Source organism: Chiloscyllium punctatum, chromosome 35 (assembly GCF_047496795.1).
Source record: "Chiloscyllium punctatum isolate Juve2018m chromosome 35, sChiPun1.3, whole genome shotgun sequence".
Lineage (NCBI taxonomy): Eukaryota > Metazoa > Chordata > Chondrichthyes > Orectolobiformes > Hemiscylliidae > Chiloscyllium > Chiloscyllium punctatum.
This window is the reverse complement of record NC_092773.1, coordinates 14,505,074-14,520,501: the sequence shown is the minus strand read 5'-3', so window position 1 is coordinate 14,520,501 and position 15,428 is coordinate 14,505,074. Positions and strand designations below refer to the sequence as shown.

General features: G+C 39.4%; 1 long non-coding RNA gene across 1 annotated transcript in view; it reads left to right on the top strand.

Annotated features, from left to right (window-relative positions):
• The first annotated feature begins 4,095 nt into the window (after nucleotides 1-4,095).
• LOC140459662 (uncharacterized) overlaps nucleotides 4,096-15,428 on the top strand; it is a 45,215-nt gene continuing 33,882 nt past the window's right edge. Inside the window, exon 1 of the long non-coding RNA XR_011953843.1 lies at nucleotides 4,096-4,198. This is a non-coding gene — a long non-coding RNA (uncharacterized lncRNA). The remainder of the gene's footprint in view (nucleotides 4,199-15,428) is intronic.

The window sequence follows — 15,428 nt, the reverse complement described above, 5'->3', positions numbered from 1 at the left end:
GGCCTGGGCCCAACCATCTTCAGCTGCTTCTTCAATGATCTTCCTACCATTATAAGGTCAGAAATGGTGATGTTCACTTATGATTGCACAATGTTCAACATCATTCATGACTTTGCTTAAATGCAATAAGATCTCGACAATATCCAGGGCTTGCACTGACAATTGACAAGTAACATTTGCGCTATGCAAATGCCAGGCAATGATTATCTCCAGTAAGAAATGATCTCACCATCGTCCTTTGACATTCAATGGTGTTACCATCACTGAATCCCCCATTATCAACATTGTTGGGTTACATTTGACCAGAAATTCATCTGGACTCACCACATAAACACAGCGGCTACAAGAGCAGGTTAGTGGCTCGGATACTGCGGTGAGTAACTCATCTCCTGACTCAGAACCTGCACATCATCACCAAGGCACAAGTCAAGAATGTGATGGAATGCTCCCTTTTGTCTCAACGGGTGTAGCTCCAAAACCACTTGAAGCTTAAAACCATCCACAACAAAGCTGCCTGCTTCATTGGCATCACTGAACTTCACTACTGACAATTAGTAACAACAGTATGTCCTGTCTACAAGATGTACTGCAGAAGTTCAGTGAAGATCCTTAAATAGCACCTTCCAAATCCATGACCACTTCCATCTGGAAGGGCAAGGACAGGAGATACATGGAGACACACCTTCAAGTTCCCTTTCAAGTCACTCACCGTACTGACTGAGAAGCATTATTGCCATTCCTTCACTGTCACTGGGCCAAAGTCCTGGAATTCCCTCCCTCATGCCGTTATGTGTCAACCCACAGTAGATGGACTGCAGCTGTGGAAGAAGGCAGTTCACGACACCACCTCAAGTGCAACGAGGCATGAGCAATAAGTGCTGGCCAGCCAGCAACACCCACATCCCACAAATGAACAATAAGCCAACTGGTGTACATTATAAACATAGTTGTTCTACTTTGAGAATGTTGACAGAATACTTTGTATAGCTAAGCTGATTTTTTCCCACTTCATGTCCACCATTGCATGTGTTTTCCAAACGGAGCCACTGGATAACAATCAGGAATGGAAAGCTTGACTTCTTCCTTCTAATCCTGTGTTCAGGGCCTTTGAAGCTAATCAGAGTTGATGTTCCATAATCTAAAAATGGACCAACTAATTGAAAATAAAACTTTGTATTTGTATAATTGTAAAATGCTCCAATGCACTTCATAGGAATGTTACGAAGCAAAATTTGACGTTGTAAACTATTAACCAATTTTCAGGAATTTGCCAATGTGGTCGTTTTTAAAGAATAGCAAGAGAATCACTTGAAATGGCTTCCTTTCCTACTCCTGCATTGTTACCTCTGATGTTCCCAAAGGATCTGTCATTCTTAAAACTTTTCCCTGACCAACCTCTTTGTTTTTCTGTCTGAACATCTCCTTTGTGAGTCCTCTTACTTTCTCATGTTTCCATGAAATAGTGTCATAGAAATGTACAGCACAGAAACAGATGTTTCGGTCCAACTCGTCCATGCCACTCAGATATCCTAAACTAATTTTGTCCCATTTGCCAGCACATGGCCCATATCCCTCTAAACTCTTATTCATATACCCATCCAGGTGCCTCTTAACCATTGTAAGTGTACCAGCCTCCACCACTGCCATACGTGCATTATCCTCTGTGTGAAAAAGTTGCCCCTTAGGTCCCTTTCAAATTTTCACCTCTCATCCCAAGCCTATGCCTTTTAGTTCTGGGCTCCACCACCTCAGAGAAAAGACCTTGTTTATTACCCTATCCATGTCCCTCATGATTTTATAAACCTCAGCTTCTAACACTCCAAGAAAAACAGCCCCAGCCTATTCAGCCTCTTCCTTTGCTCAAACCTTTCACTCCTGGCAACATCCTTTTAAATGTTTTCTGGATCCTTTCAAGTTTTTCACCATCCTTCCAATAGGAGTGAGACTAGAATTGTGCACACTATTCAAAAAGTGGTCTAACTCATGTCCTACACAGCCACAACATGACCTTTCAACTCTTATACTCGCTGCTCTGACCAGTAAGGGAAAGCATATCAGATGCTGCCTTCATTATCTTGTCTACCTGCAACTCCACTTTCAAAGAACAATGAACCTGCTCTCCAAGGTGTCTTTGTTCAGCAACATTCCCCAGGATCTTACCATTAATGTATAAGTCCTACCCTGATTTGCTTTTCCAAAATGCAGCACCTCATGTTTATCTACATTAAACTCCATCTGCCACTGCTCGGCCCATTGGCCCTTCTGATCAAGAAGGCAAAAGTGAGGACTGCAGATGCTGGAAACTAGAGTTTAGATCAGAGTGGTGCTGGAAAAGCACAGCAGGTCAGGCAGCATTCGAGGAGCAGGAAAATTGATGTTTCGGATAAAAGCCCTTCATCAGGATCCTGATGATGGGCTTTTGCCCGAAACGTTGATACTCCTGCTCCTCGGATGCTGCCTGACCTGCTGTGCTTTTCCAGCATCACTCTAATCTAAACCCCTTCTGATCAAGATCCTGTTGTACTCTGAGGTAACCTTCTTAACTGTTCACTACACCTCCGATTTTGGTGTCATCTCTGTGTGCTACATTATAGCACTGACCACATTTCAGGAGAATTTTATACCTATGAGCATTTCAAGCATTTTCTATTTTTTCTCTGGGCTCTGAAAAACATTCAAACTCAAACAATCTACTTTTTGTACCATTTATTTTTAGATATAGATCGATCTGCAATGCTTTTCCAACATTCGTTTTGAAATCTGGAACAGAAGAAAGATTTGCTTCAAGACAGCAAATACATTTAACTCTGTTCTTGCACACCTTTGAAATAAATTCAATGGAGTGACAACATGAGGCTCACTTAGACATGTTAAGTATTGATTTGCTTTTATCACCATCAATAATTTCTCACCTTTATATTCTAAACAAAAAGGATATCTTATTGTGCTGGCAAAAATAAATTCAAGCACAGCACAAAATAAAAATCATGTACACCAAAAAAACCTGGCACGAACAAGCATTGAACTGAGATTTCTGTTGTCAGATTACCTTCCTCTGTAGTGTTTATGCACTACATGCAAGCTTATTCATTCTTCACAACACTCCTTATTATCATTCTGTGGATGCAAAAGCTTTCTAATGTAGGAATATATAAATCTTTTACCAATTATGTGCAATGCAAATTGTGGAAAAGGCAGGGCTGAAGGATCAGTGTTAAAGCTAGAAGATGAGCAAACTTGAGACTTCACTTCTCAAAGGGCCAGTAATTGCCATTTCTGGCGGGAGAGAAAGCAGGTCTTTGATGGCAAGGTTTTGCCGATAACTGGGCTTTTTGTATGTTATTGAACAACATATGTTGGTTGTTTGGCGAGAAGTCTACCATTTCAGTCGATGGCTATCAGCACCAATAATAAATGTAGCACTGGAAAAAGCACAGCATGTACGACAGCATCTGAGAAGCAAGAGAGTTGACTTTTCGGCTTAAATCTTCATCAGGACTGCTTGCTGTCCATAAAGTTGTTGCTATATTTTATACATTACAAAAGGGATTAAAATTCTAATTTAAAGATTTTCACTATAATTCGATAGATCTACTTTTTTCTCTTTCAAGGTTTCTGCGTATTGTAGATGTAGTTGCTCACTTTTTATTTTCCTCTGATCTATTTTATAATCCATGTTTGATATTTTCTGACTGTGCTTTGAATGGTTAGTAGCTGTCTGAACACGGTTGCGTGAAATTATTTTGTATGAATTGATATTTCACATGACTTCATCTGCTTTACATAACATAATCCTTGTGAGGCAAATGATGACAATCACCCAAAGTGGATTTTCATCAAGTCCCTTCGTGGGACACTAATATTATTTACTCTGAACAAAGTGTTTGATCTAATCTGTGTCAATGAGGACCATTTTGATGAAATATGGTTTACTGCAGTGTGTTGTAGGATTTCCCAGCTCCTGGTATTCCAAAATGGCAAATGTGACAAATAGTGAAGAGGTAACAGAGCAGTCAAATTTTGTTTCAGAAAACGTCTTTCCTAATATATGAAAAATCATGTTGAAGCAGGATATTCATCCTGAACCTTACTTTACAGGTCTTCTGTGACTCCTTTCAGTCTAGTTGCACCAAAGCTGATGATATTATGTTTGAAACTGCTGATGACATTTGGAAGAGGAAATGATCGTTGAGCTAAGGTAAGGGATTCCATGGTAAAAACAATGACTGCAGATGCTGAAAATCAAATACTGGATTAGTGGTGCTGGAAGAGCACAGCAGTTCAGGCAGCATCCAACGAGCAGCGAAATCAACGTTTCGGGCAAGGGCTTTTGCCCGAAACGTTGATTTCGCTGCTCGTTGGATGCTGCCTGAACTGCTGTGCTCTTCCAGCACCACTAATCCAGTAAGGGATTCCATGGCCTTGAGGTTCTGGAAAAGGAGTTTAAGGTCAGATGGTAAAAGAAACACTAACCCATATAACAATGATAACAGAATGAAACATAAAGCATATCAAAGACTTGGAAATTATTGCCTCAGAGCTCAGATTGAACAGAAAATCAAAGTGGCTGAATTCAGCAATATTGACCAAATGATTCAGGAACAATACAATACTATACGATGAGATCTGTTATGGTTGTGTCAATGTTTTGTCTCTGATTTGGACCTGAGCGGGAAGCTGTGAGCGCAGACATCAATTACTTTGTTACCCGGGAGTTTGTCAGCTGCATTTATCTAGGGCACACCAAAGCCAGCAGTCAACCAGACTGCCAGCAGGTAGCTCTGCTCTGTGTGCCTAAGGTTTTGGGGGAATAAAATGAGACATGAAAAAGTAAAGGCACACTGGAAAAAATTGAACAAAGAATGGGGGAAGGACTAACCAGGCAAACACTGACTTTTAAAGATATTTATTGGCATAGAGAAACAAAAAACAAATGGAGAGTAATATGAAAAAAAAAGAAGATTAAGCATTGAGTGTGAGAAGGATCTGTGAAAGCTAGGTGATTGGGAACGTTTTAAAACCCAACAAAAGATGACCAAAGAAACAAGTAAGAGGGGGAAATGAATTTTGAGGGTAAACATGAAAGTAATATCAAGATGGACAGCAAGGACAGCTGCATTTGCCTGGCCCTCTTCCTGTCTCACTTTGGGTTTTCCCCCTACCCCATCGTGTAATATGGCATCTCCTCCCACTACTGAAGCCTAGTTCACACTTGTGCATACACTTCTCTATGCACAAGAAATAATACACTTGTGCATGATGTCACATGTAAAGTGCACGCGATAATGTCAGTTCTTAGAACCATGCATTCATAATGAATAGATGCGTAGTAACCAGTTGACAAACACTGCCTTCCTGCAATGTCCCAACATTGAAAACTATGAAAGTAACACTTTTATTCAAGGGAAGTGGACAAAAGCCAAGTAACTATATACCAGTTAGCTTGAGATCTGTAATTGAAATATGTTCTAATCTATTATAAAGTATGTAACAGAAATGCACGATATAACCAAGCAGGGTCACCAAACTTCCTGAAGGGGAAATCATTCTTATCAAGTTTATTAGAATTCTTTTGAAGAGGTAAAAAGCAGGGCAAATCATGTATCACCAGCGAATGTAATATATTTGTGTTTTCATGATGTTTCATTCAGGTATATGACTTTATAAGACTAGAGTCCATTGCATTGTAGATAGTATATGAGCATGGGAAGAGGATTGGCTAACTGACAGAACGCACAGATTTGGGGTAAGGATATTTTCAGAATGGCAAACTGCAACTGATGGTGTGTCACTGGCTTGAGTGCTGTGGTCACCATTATTTACAACAGACTCATGACTTGGAGGAGAGAACTGCATGTACTGTTGCCAACTTGGCAGATAATTCAAATGTAATTGCAAGGCAACTTGTGAGGTTAACAGAATCTACAGAGTAATACAGATAGATTAACTAAGTTGGCAAAATCTTGGCATTTGGAATACAATACGGTGAAAAAGGTTGACAGGAGGAATAGTGGAACTGAACATTAGTTAAAGGGAAAAAACGGCTGCAGAAATGAGCAGCACAGGGATTTGGGAGTCTCATGCATAAATTGGGAAATGTTAGCTTCCAAGTTCATTATGTCATAGAGCAGGCAAATGGAATATTGGTCTTTATTTCCAAGGAAATAGATTATAAAAATAAGGAAATTTTGAGAAAACTAGACCAGGTGTAAACTATACTTAGGATAGTGTGACAGTTTTGGTCACCTTATTGGTGACCAAAAATATATTGGTGTCCAATGCAATCAAGAGAAGATTGTCCAGATTAATCCCAGGCATGGAGAAATCGGAGTTCTGTAGTGTGAGATGTTACCTTTTTGAAACATAGAAGATGTTTCAGGATTTGAGAGGATAGGTTGTTTCCCCTTCAAGGAGAATCTAGGACCTGAGGGCATAATTTCTGAGGGGTTGGTCACCAACGTAAGACTGATGAGAAGGAATTTCTTTTTGCAGAGGGTCCTGAATCTGTGGAAATGTTGACCAAGGTGGGGGGGGGGGGGAGGGGGTTGTTGAGTCTGAGTTATCAAGTATATTCAAGGTTGACGTAGATTTTTAATCACAAACTCAATTGGGGTAATGGAGAAAAGGCACGAAAATGGAATGAACTGCGAAATTTATCCAATAAATATCCAATTCAATATTTATCCAAGAATCCATGGGATCCTATCAGCCAAATGCATTGTAATTAGTAATATGTTGAGAAATACTGCATATATTATAATATGTGGTTACAATTGTACTTGTGACAATGCTTACTCTGTACCCCAGTATATCATTGTGCTTTGCAGTTACAATCTTATGGGTAATAAAGAATTTCAGGTAAATTTAGTGAGGCAGTTTGAATCGTGTTTAAGTTTAAACTTTGCAACATTCAGTTCATGATGTGAGTCATTCTGAAGAAGGGTTACACCCGAAACATTACTTGTCCACCACCTGATGCTGCCTGGCATGCTGTGTTCTTCGAGCCTCCTGCTTGTCTACCTTCGATTTGAGCATCTGCGGTTTTGTTTTTGTTTATAACTACATTTGAAGCTGAATGACAGTTTTACCTAAATTGAGTCAGTGAGGGACAAGTCATGTTAGAGTGTGCTGTTGTGTCTGCATTGCTGAGTCTTCTGGGGACTGAATATAGCAATAACAGCCATGATGAAGGAACAAAATAGAAAAAAAGCAGTTGGGGACATTAGGAAATTTTAGCCATAAAACTAACCTCAGGATCACTGAAGATAAAATAAGCTAGAAAGTTGGAAATAGAAAAGACAGGCAAATCCAGTCAAATACAAGCACCACTGTGACTTTGAAAGCAAATATTACTTTTTCCCTTGCAGTTTTTGTTCCCTTTGCCCCTATTTTCCAACAGTGTACAGTTTGATTGGCAGTCCAAAGACCCACATACTTTCACCTGATAAAAACAGGAGGAGCATCCCAGCTGATGTCCCAATTCTGAAGCCAGGAGGAGCGTAATTGTAACATTGAGACCACCATGCCAGCTGAGATCTGTTCATTCACTGATAGATCAATATCACATTGTGTATTGATAACTCATCACCACACCCATTGATAAACACTGACGATCAGAGGAGCCTTTGCTCCTTTCATTCGAGGAATTCAGATAGCCATGCTGAAATGTATTCCTCTGGAGAGTGAGAGTGATGAATTAGAAGACAGACAGAAAAAGGACCACAATTTCTGTTCAGTCTAATTTCTTTGTTAGAAATGTATGTATGGTTAGGATTTTCCTAGGTGAACAACATGGAATTTCAACACAGCAAAACAATCAGTGGACAGGAAATATCTTTCCAGATTCAGGGAAGGGAGCCTGAATTTTTTTTGTCTCAAGTTCCCAAATTAGCAGCAATTTTCACTTTTGCCAACAATGTAACCTTGGACCCAAGCTGAGAGGTTTCCCCCTGGAACTCTTAAACAATGAAGACTGTGGCTTGTATTTGTGAGGAAGGTGCTGAATCAGCAGAATCATGAAACTGAACTTCGCTGGCTGTGGCGTAATGTGGTCATTTGGCCCAGTGAGTCGACTCTAACATTTACTGAGGTCATAGCTGATTTTAAAATGCTCGACTCCACTTGCCTGTCCCATACCTATTTCCCATGAATAGAAATCTCTCTGTCACAGCCTTGAATATACATCATGACCCAGCCTCGACTCCCCTAGGTGGTAAAGAATTCTACAGATTCACTACCTACTCATAGGAGAAGATTTTGCCATCCCTCTTTAAAATAGACGTCCTCTCACTCTGAGATTATGCCTTATCATCCAAGACTGTCCCACAAGGGGAAACAACATCTCTGCATCTACACTGTTATACCGGGGAGGTGATGGCTTGGTGGTATCGTTTGACAATTAATCCAGATACAGGTAATATTCCAAGGACCTAGGAATCCTGCCTTAGGAGATGGTGAAATTCAACGGAATCTGGAATTAAGAGTCTAACAATGACCATTATATTGTTTTTCAGTGTCAGATAAAACCCTGTAGATCACTAGTATCTGCTCTGGTGTATATATGACTGCAGACGCTTAGCAAAGTGGTTGACTCTTAACTACAATCTGCCAGTTAGGGATGGGTGAAAATGCTGGATTAATCAGTGATGCCTAAATCCCTGAATGAATAGGAAAAAGCCCTATAAGTGTCTTACAATGTTTCAGTAAGGTTCATTTTCCTGCCAACATAATGTTTCCTCCTAAGAACATCTTCCATACCTGGGATCTATGCTCATACACTACTTCCAACAACATCGGCTCTAATCAAGAATCTGAATTTGTGGTATCTTATTGAACACCTTCCGAAAATCGAAATAGATTACATCCTCAATTTCCCCTTTATCTTGCTTGTGAACTCTTCACAAAATTATAATAAATTAAACACAATTTCTCCTTCATGCTGACTTTTCCTGATCATATTATGTATTTCTAAATGCTCTGCTATTCATGCTTTATAATTGACAACCATTTTCCCAAGAGTAGATGTTAAACGAACTGGTCTATACTTAACTGTTGTTTGTCTCCTTTCCTTTCTAAATATAAGTGTTATGTTGGCAGTTTTCCAGTCCTCTGGGACTTTTCTGGAGTACAAGCATTCTTGGAAAATTACAACCAATACATTCACTATTTCAGCCACTATTTCTTTTCAAATACAAGCATGCAACCCATCAGGTGCAGGGGCCGACTTGGCCTTTAAACCTATTACTCTCCCTTGTACGTTTTGTCCAGGGATAATTATGATGCTTATTTCCTCCTCGCTTTCCCCCATGGATTATTAAGTAGCACTTGTGTTTTGTTTTAGAAAAAGGACTTTTCCATTGGTAAGATAGCTGTTGTGGGTGGCACTTCAGAGTGCTATGTTACCTTCATTTATTCAAGAGGTGACATTAGCAGTGATAATGCCAGTGCTCAAGTAATCCAAAGGCCTGAGACTCATGTTTTGAGGATACTGGTTCAAATTTCACCCTGGTTGTTGGTGGAATTTGGATTAACTTAACAGTAATTCTGGAATATAAAGCTTATCTCTGTTTTAATGCCAGGAAACATGAGTGCCATAAAAACCCATCCAGTTTGCTCATTTATTTCAGCGAAGGTCAATGTACCTAGCTTATTTGGTTTGGCTTACATATGACTCTGGTCTCTCAGTAATGTGATGACTCTTAAATGTCTGGATGTAGGTTTGCTCGCTGAGCTGGAAGGTTCATTTTCAGATGTTTCGTCGCCATATTAGGTGACATCTTCAGTGAGCCTCCGGACGAAGCTGTTACCCTGTGTGGTGACAAAACGTCTGAAAATGAACCTTCCAGCTCAGCAAGCAAACCTACATCCAAAACTTCAACCTGAGCTACAAATCTTCTCAAAACCTGCTAACTCTTAAATGTCCTTTGAAAAAGCATTGCATGTCCCATTGGGCTAATTAGCAATGGGCAACAAATATCTGGAGACCGATCAGATACCGAGAACTGGAAATAGTAAAGTTGCTCTAATCATTCACCTAGATTGATTAGGTTGAGAGAAAGTTTTGGTGTCATGTGATTAATATTGACATTGAATCTAGTCCTGGGAATGCTTGAAAGCAAAAATAGTGAAGATTTCCACTATCTTAAATCTATGTTTTTGCTGATTCTGCTCTTGAATCACAGAACTTTTATGGTGCAGATGGAAGGCGTTCATACCATAATGTCTGCATGGTGGCTCTTGGAATATTATGAGTGAGTGCCTTTTCCAGATAACCTTGCACTTTATCTCTGTTCAACCAATCACCTATTGCAATCTTGAATGTTTCAATTGAATCCACCTTTTCACATTCAGGTGGTGCAATCCACAGCCTTGCTACTTGCTGTTGACAGTTTTTGCTCACCATGCATATGCTTCTTTTGCAAATCACTTTAAATCTCTGCCGTATTGATTCTGGACACCCTTTTGAACAGCACCACTTTGTCCCCATTTACACTCTCTGGATTCTTGATAATTCTGTAAACTCGCATCTTAGCTGTCTCCTCTCCACATTAAATATCCTCACTATTCCATTCTATCTTCATAATTCAAATTTCACATCCCTCAAACCTTTATAGTAACCTCTTCTGCAATCTCTCCAGCGTATTCACATCCTTTTTAATGTGTGGCACCCCTCCTGTACAACCTTTCCCAGTTGATGTCTAACTCGCATCCCATTTGAATTCAATCAAATCTCCTTGCTTGTATACTCTGTGGCCTGATTAATGAAGCCAAGAATGCTGTATGCTCTCGTGAATGTTCTCTCTTCCTGTCCTAAATCTTGAATGACGATGTACACGTTTATCCATATTTCTTGGCTTCTGCACAGCCTTGAGAATAGTATCCTTGATGTATACTTTCTCTCTTAGCCTTCTGTCCAAAATGTGTCGCCTAACACATCTCCTAGTCGACCTTAATCTGCCACCTTCTCCACCAAGTTTCAATGTCCTTTTGAATTTCTGCAGTGTCCTTGTCACACTTTACAGTACTCCCAAGTTTTGAAACATTCTTAAGCTTTGAAATGGTCCCCTTCACACCAAGGTCTAGATCACTTATATGCACCAATGTTCAGAAAGAGGAAGGATCCCTGGGCAACTCCACTATAAGCCTTCCTCAAGTCTGAAAAAATACCCATTGACCTTTCTGTTTCATTTTCCTCAGCCAATTTTATATCCATGTTGCTATTGTCCCTTTGATTTCATGAGCTGTAACCTTCTTCTGTCAACTTAATTGCATGCCTCAGGCAGTGCACCAATTGAAAATTTCAAAATGCCATGCATACTAAGGTTTCCCAAAGCATCGCAGGCAGATGGACTCAAGCTACTGATTATTTTGTGACATAATCCAAAGTTCCTTAGTACCTTCCTCCATTCCCATGAGATATGGCGTGGGTATTGAGCTTAATGAACCAATGAGTTTTGTTCTGCACTGCAACCATGTGGCATCTTACTTATGATTGCTTGGTGCCTCAAATGGATAATGTTCAATTTTCCAGACTGTAATAATGTTCAACCCTATTTTGCCATTTTATTTTTAAATAATAAACATGATTCTGGTTAACCTTGATTGTGGATGAGATAGGGTGCCCACCTGCACAACTGGCCAGAAATATTACAGTGTTTTTCTGAAATTCTGGTTTTACAGAATTGACACAGGAAACATTGACACTTTTAAAATAATACCTCCAGTAAATAAAGAGTCATGAAGCAGCTGATGGATTTTTATGCAAAGTGTACAAGGCTATGGGCAAGTGCTCGACAATGGGATTAGAATTGTGACGTAGTTTGTTTTGACTGGTGCAGACTTGATGGGCCGAAGGGCCTTTTTCTGCGCTGAAGGCCTCTATGACACTTGATTCCCATGCCATTATTTCAAAGCCAAAATCACTGACGCTCTCCCTTTTGTTTAAAATGGAACTGCTTTGAATTATTATTTGAATAATGTGCACAAATAAATTGCCATATCTGTAAAACACATAGGAATGGTTTGTCCAGTTTTCCCTTGTATTTTATTTACTTTGTAAGTTGATGATGTCAGCCTTAAGCTTGCCCTGTGCCAAGATGATTAATGACAAGACCATGCTGGGGTCAATTAGCCCAGGTCAGCTGAGTGTTGAAAGGTAGCGTCTGTTCTTTTATTGAACACTAAATTTGTGCCATAAATTGTCACCTGGATTCAAGTGATTTATTACCAAGCTGTTGCTATGATCAAGTCCTTTCAGTATCCTGGTCAAGGGGAAAAAAATGATGCTTTTACTACAAATTGAAGTGTTACAGTTTGTAAGTGCAGAAGCCTTCGGCCTACTTATACTACCTCAGCTAGTTCAGGCCCCAATTGGAAACGACAAGGCCTTCCTCCTGAATAAAATTATTGTCAACCAAATGGAATGTGAACATGGAGCAAGGTTAAAATCAGACCTCTACTTTGCAGCTGTGATATACTCATGGGGGTTGCCTGGAAAAAATAGCAGTTTTGAGCTTTACAATTGAATGAATTTAGCAAAATCAATAAATCTTATTAAAACTGCTAATCCCACAGATCAGGAAATGTAGTGATTCAATACCCAGGCACCGTGTCTTGAAATTAATATGTACTGAATGCCTATGTGTTGTTTCTGAAGGACCGCTCTTTGAATCTTTTTTCTTCATGGTTGTATTTTCTTTTAATTTTCTGTTTATCATCTCCCAAAGACACTGACTATTGCTGGGAGCCAATTCTTCCTACAATGGCAGCCTTTTGCATTTCATCTAAGTGGCAATTATGAAATCGGGATCATAAGTTCTCATTTGCTATTCAACTATAAGAGGAATCACAGAGAATCAATCCTCCATTAGGCGACAATGAACAGTGACCAAAAATTGGAATCTTGGCTCTTTTTGACTTTGTTCTTTTATCATGTAGTGAATAAGCAGAGATGAGCAATCACCTATTAGTATTACAAGTCCAGCATGCCAAAAAAAGGTGCCTAGCAGACAGTGCATTCCTTTGACATTTGTTTATCTTGTCATGTGGGCAGATGTATCAATTTTGTGCTTCATGATGTTTGATAAATAGCAGAGGTGAACAGTTCGTTAATCTATATTTAATGTTTTTGGTAAGCTACCACTTTCAGCCAGGACATTGCAAAAATGCACTGTCCTTCACTTGGGGACATTTGAGTATTCATTCTTCATTTGAAGTATATGAATGTGTAATTACATGGGACCATAATTCCCCAAAGGTAAGGAATTTTGCAGTAAGTAACTCAGCTGCTGATTTTCCCTTCCAAAATCCATACATCGCTTACAGATGTCATGACAGCGGATCATAACCCTGAATTGTTTACAGACTTATTTGAGTTTTGAACATGGCATGTGTTTTGAACAAATGTAAATCCTGTGAATGAAATCATTAACTGCTGAAAGACCCTGTTTGAACTGATGAAATGTCACACCAGGGGTTCTCAGGGAAACGTAAAATACAAATTTTAAAGTAAGAGATACAAAGCACAATTACGCCTACCTGCAGGAAAGCCATCTTCTTGGCTGTGTGCCATTGAAATCAGTCAAAATGTGGAAATGACAAAGACAAACGCCATGTTTGTATTTTACCTTCTTGGAGTACAAAAAAAAGCATTGAAAACTAACTGCATCCTCTGCATTGGATATTTTGTCCAATTCGTACTTCTTGGATGTGTATGTGTATTACATTTTATTTTTTTCTTGTGGTTAGTGGAGAATAAACTCACCTTTATTCTTAAGAAAGCTTGCTAATTTAACTCTCTTCAAACCAAAAAATACCTTTTGCATCAGAAAAAAAATTTATGAAGGAAGGGCTTCTTTTTTAAACTAATCTTGTTGTAATCAATCACAAGAAGTGTTGAATTAAGAACAAAAGACAAAGTAATAGAAGTAGGCCATTCGGCCTATTGAGAATGCTCTGCCAATCAATGAGACCATGGCTGAACTGCTAATCCTTAACTCTGTTTTCCCGGCTTTTCCCCAAAACTTGATTAAAAATCTGTCAATCTGAACCTTCAATATAATCAGTGACCCATCTCTCTGCAATGAACAATTCCACAGATTCTCTCACCTCTGAGAGAAGAAATTCCTCCTCTGTCTTAAATAGGTGATACTTTATTTTGATATCATGCCCTCTGGTCCTCGACTCTCTGAGAAGGGGGAGAAACTTTTCTACATCAACCCTGTCAAGTCTTCTAACAATGCTCAATGTTTCAATAAGGTTGCCTTTTGTTCTTCTATATGCTAAAGATTACAGGCCCAATCTACTCAAGCACCCCTCATAAGACAGTTCATCCAGGTAGTTTTGAGCAGAAAGCAATCTGGACTAGAGATATAAGTACGTAGCTACAGGAACAGTTCAGAGACAAGAATTCTTGCACTGGGTTTCTACAGTGAGCATATCAGCTCCTGACTCCCCATGACACCAATCAGGAATGAGATGCAACACTTTGCACTTAATTGCATAATTGCTCTCCTCGAACACTCAAAAAGCTCAACACAATGCAGAACAGAACTGATGGACACCCTGTCCAGCAATTAGACATTGACACCCTCCACCATGATGCACACTAGTATCAGTGTGTACCATCATCAAGATACACTGCAGCATTCACCAAGGCTCCGTTAATAGAACCTGCTGAACACCTTCCATGAAACAGAGAAAGATAATAGATGCTTTGGAACACTATTATCTGCAAGTTTGCTTCCAAGCCACACCCAGCCTGATTTGGAAGTATATCAGAGTTCCTTCACTATCATTGGATCTAAACCCTGCAACTCCCTTCCTGATAGCACTAAATGTGAACTTGCACCACGTGGACTTCAGTTCAAAAAGGCATCTCATCACTACTGCCTCAAGGGCAATTTGGGATGAGAATCATCATAAAAGTAATTTCGCATCTGATTCAAAGGAAGTATTCTTTCAGTGATGTAGTAAAATATTTGACTCAAATCAAGCTTTAACTTAAGAATGCTGCCTACTGAACAAAGAGAATGAAGGGTAATTTCAGAGAAAGAAGTATGGTCACATGCTGAGACAGTGACTATGTGTGTGTCTATCAGCAGTCTGAAAATCTAAAGCCAGATAGGCAAACAAACATATTCTTTGTTGGAAGTAGTACACTTTTCAGATCACAATCCAAATCAGTGCAATGCACCTGATGTTCTGTGCAACACAGGCAGATCAGCAAATTATGCCATTCTTCAAACACCTTGGTTTGACAAATCTGATTGTCTCATGGCCATCTCTGTTAAGAGATTCTCTTGATATTTAGTGTGGATGATGTCTGCCTATTTTGATTGAAAACAGATTTTCATGGTGACCATGGATCTGTTCCATCCATAAAAGGTCAAACCAGAATCTTGCTGACTGTTGTCAACCACTTTGTTTCC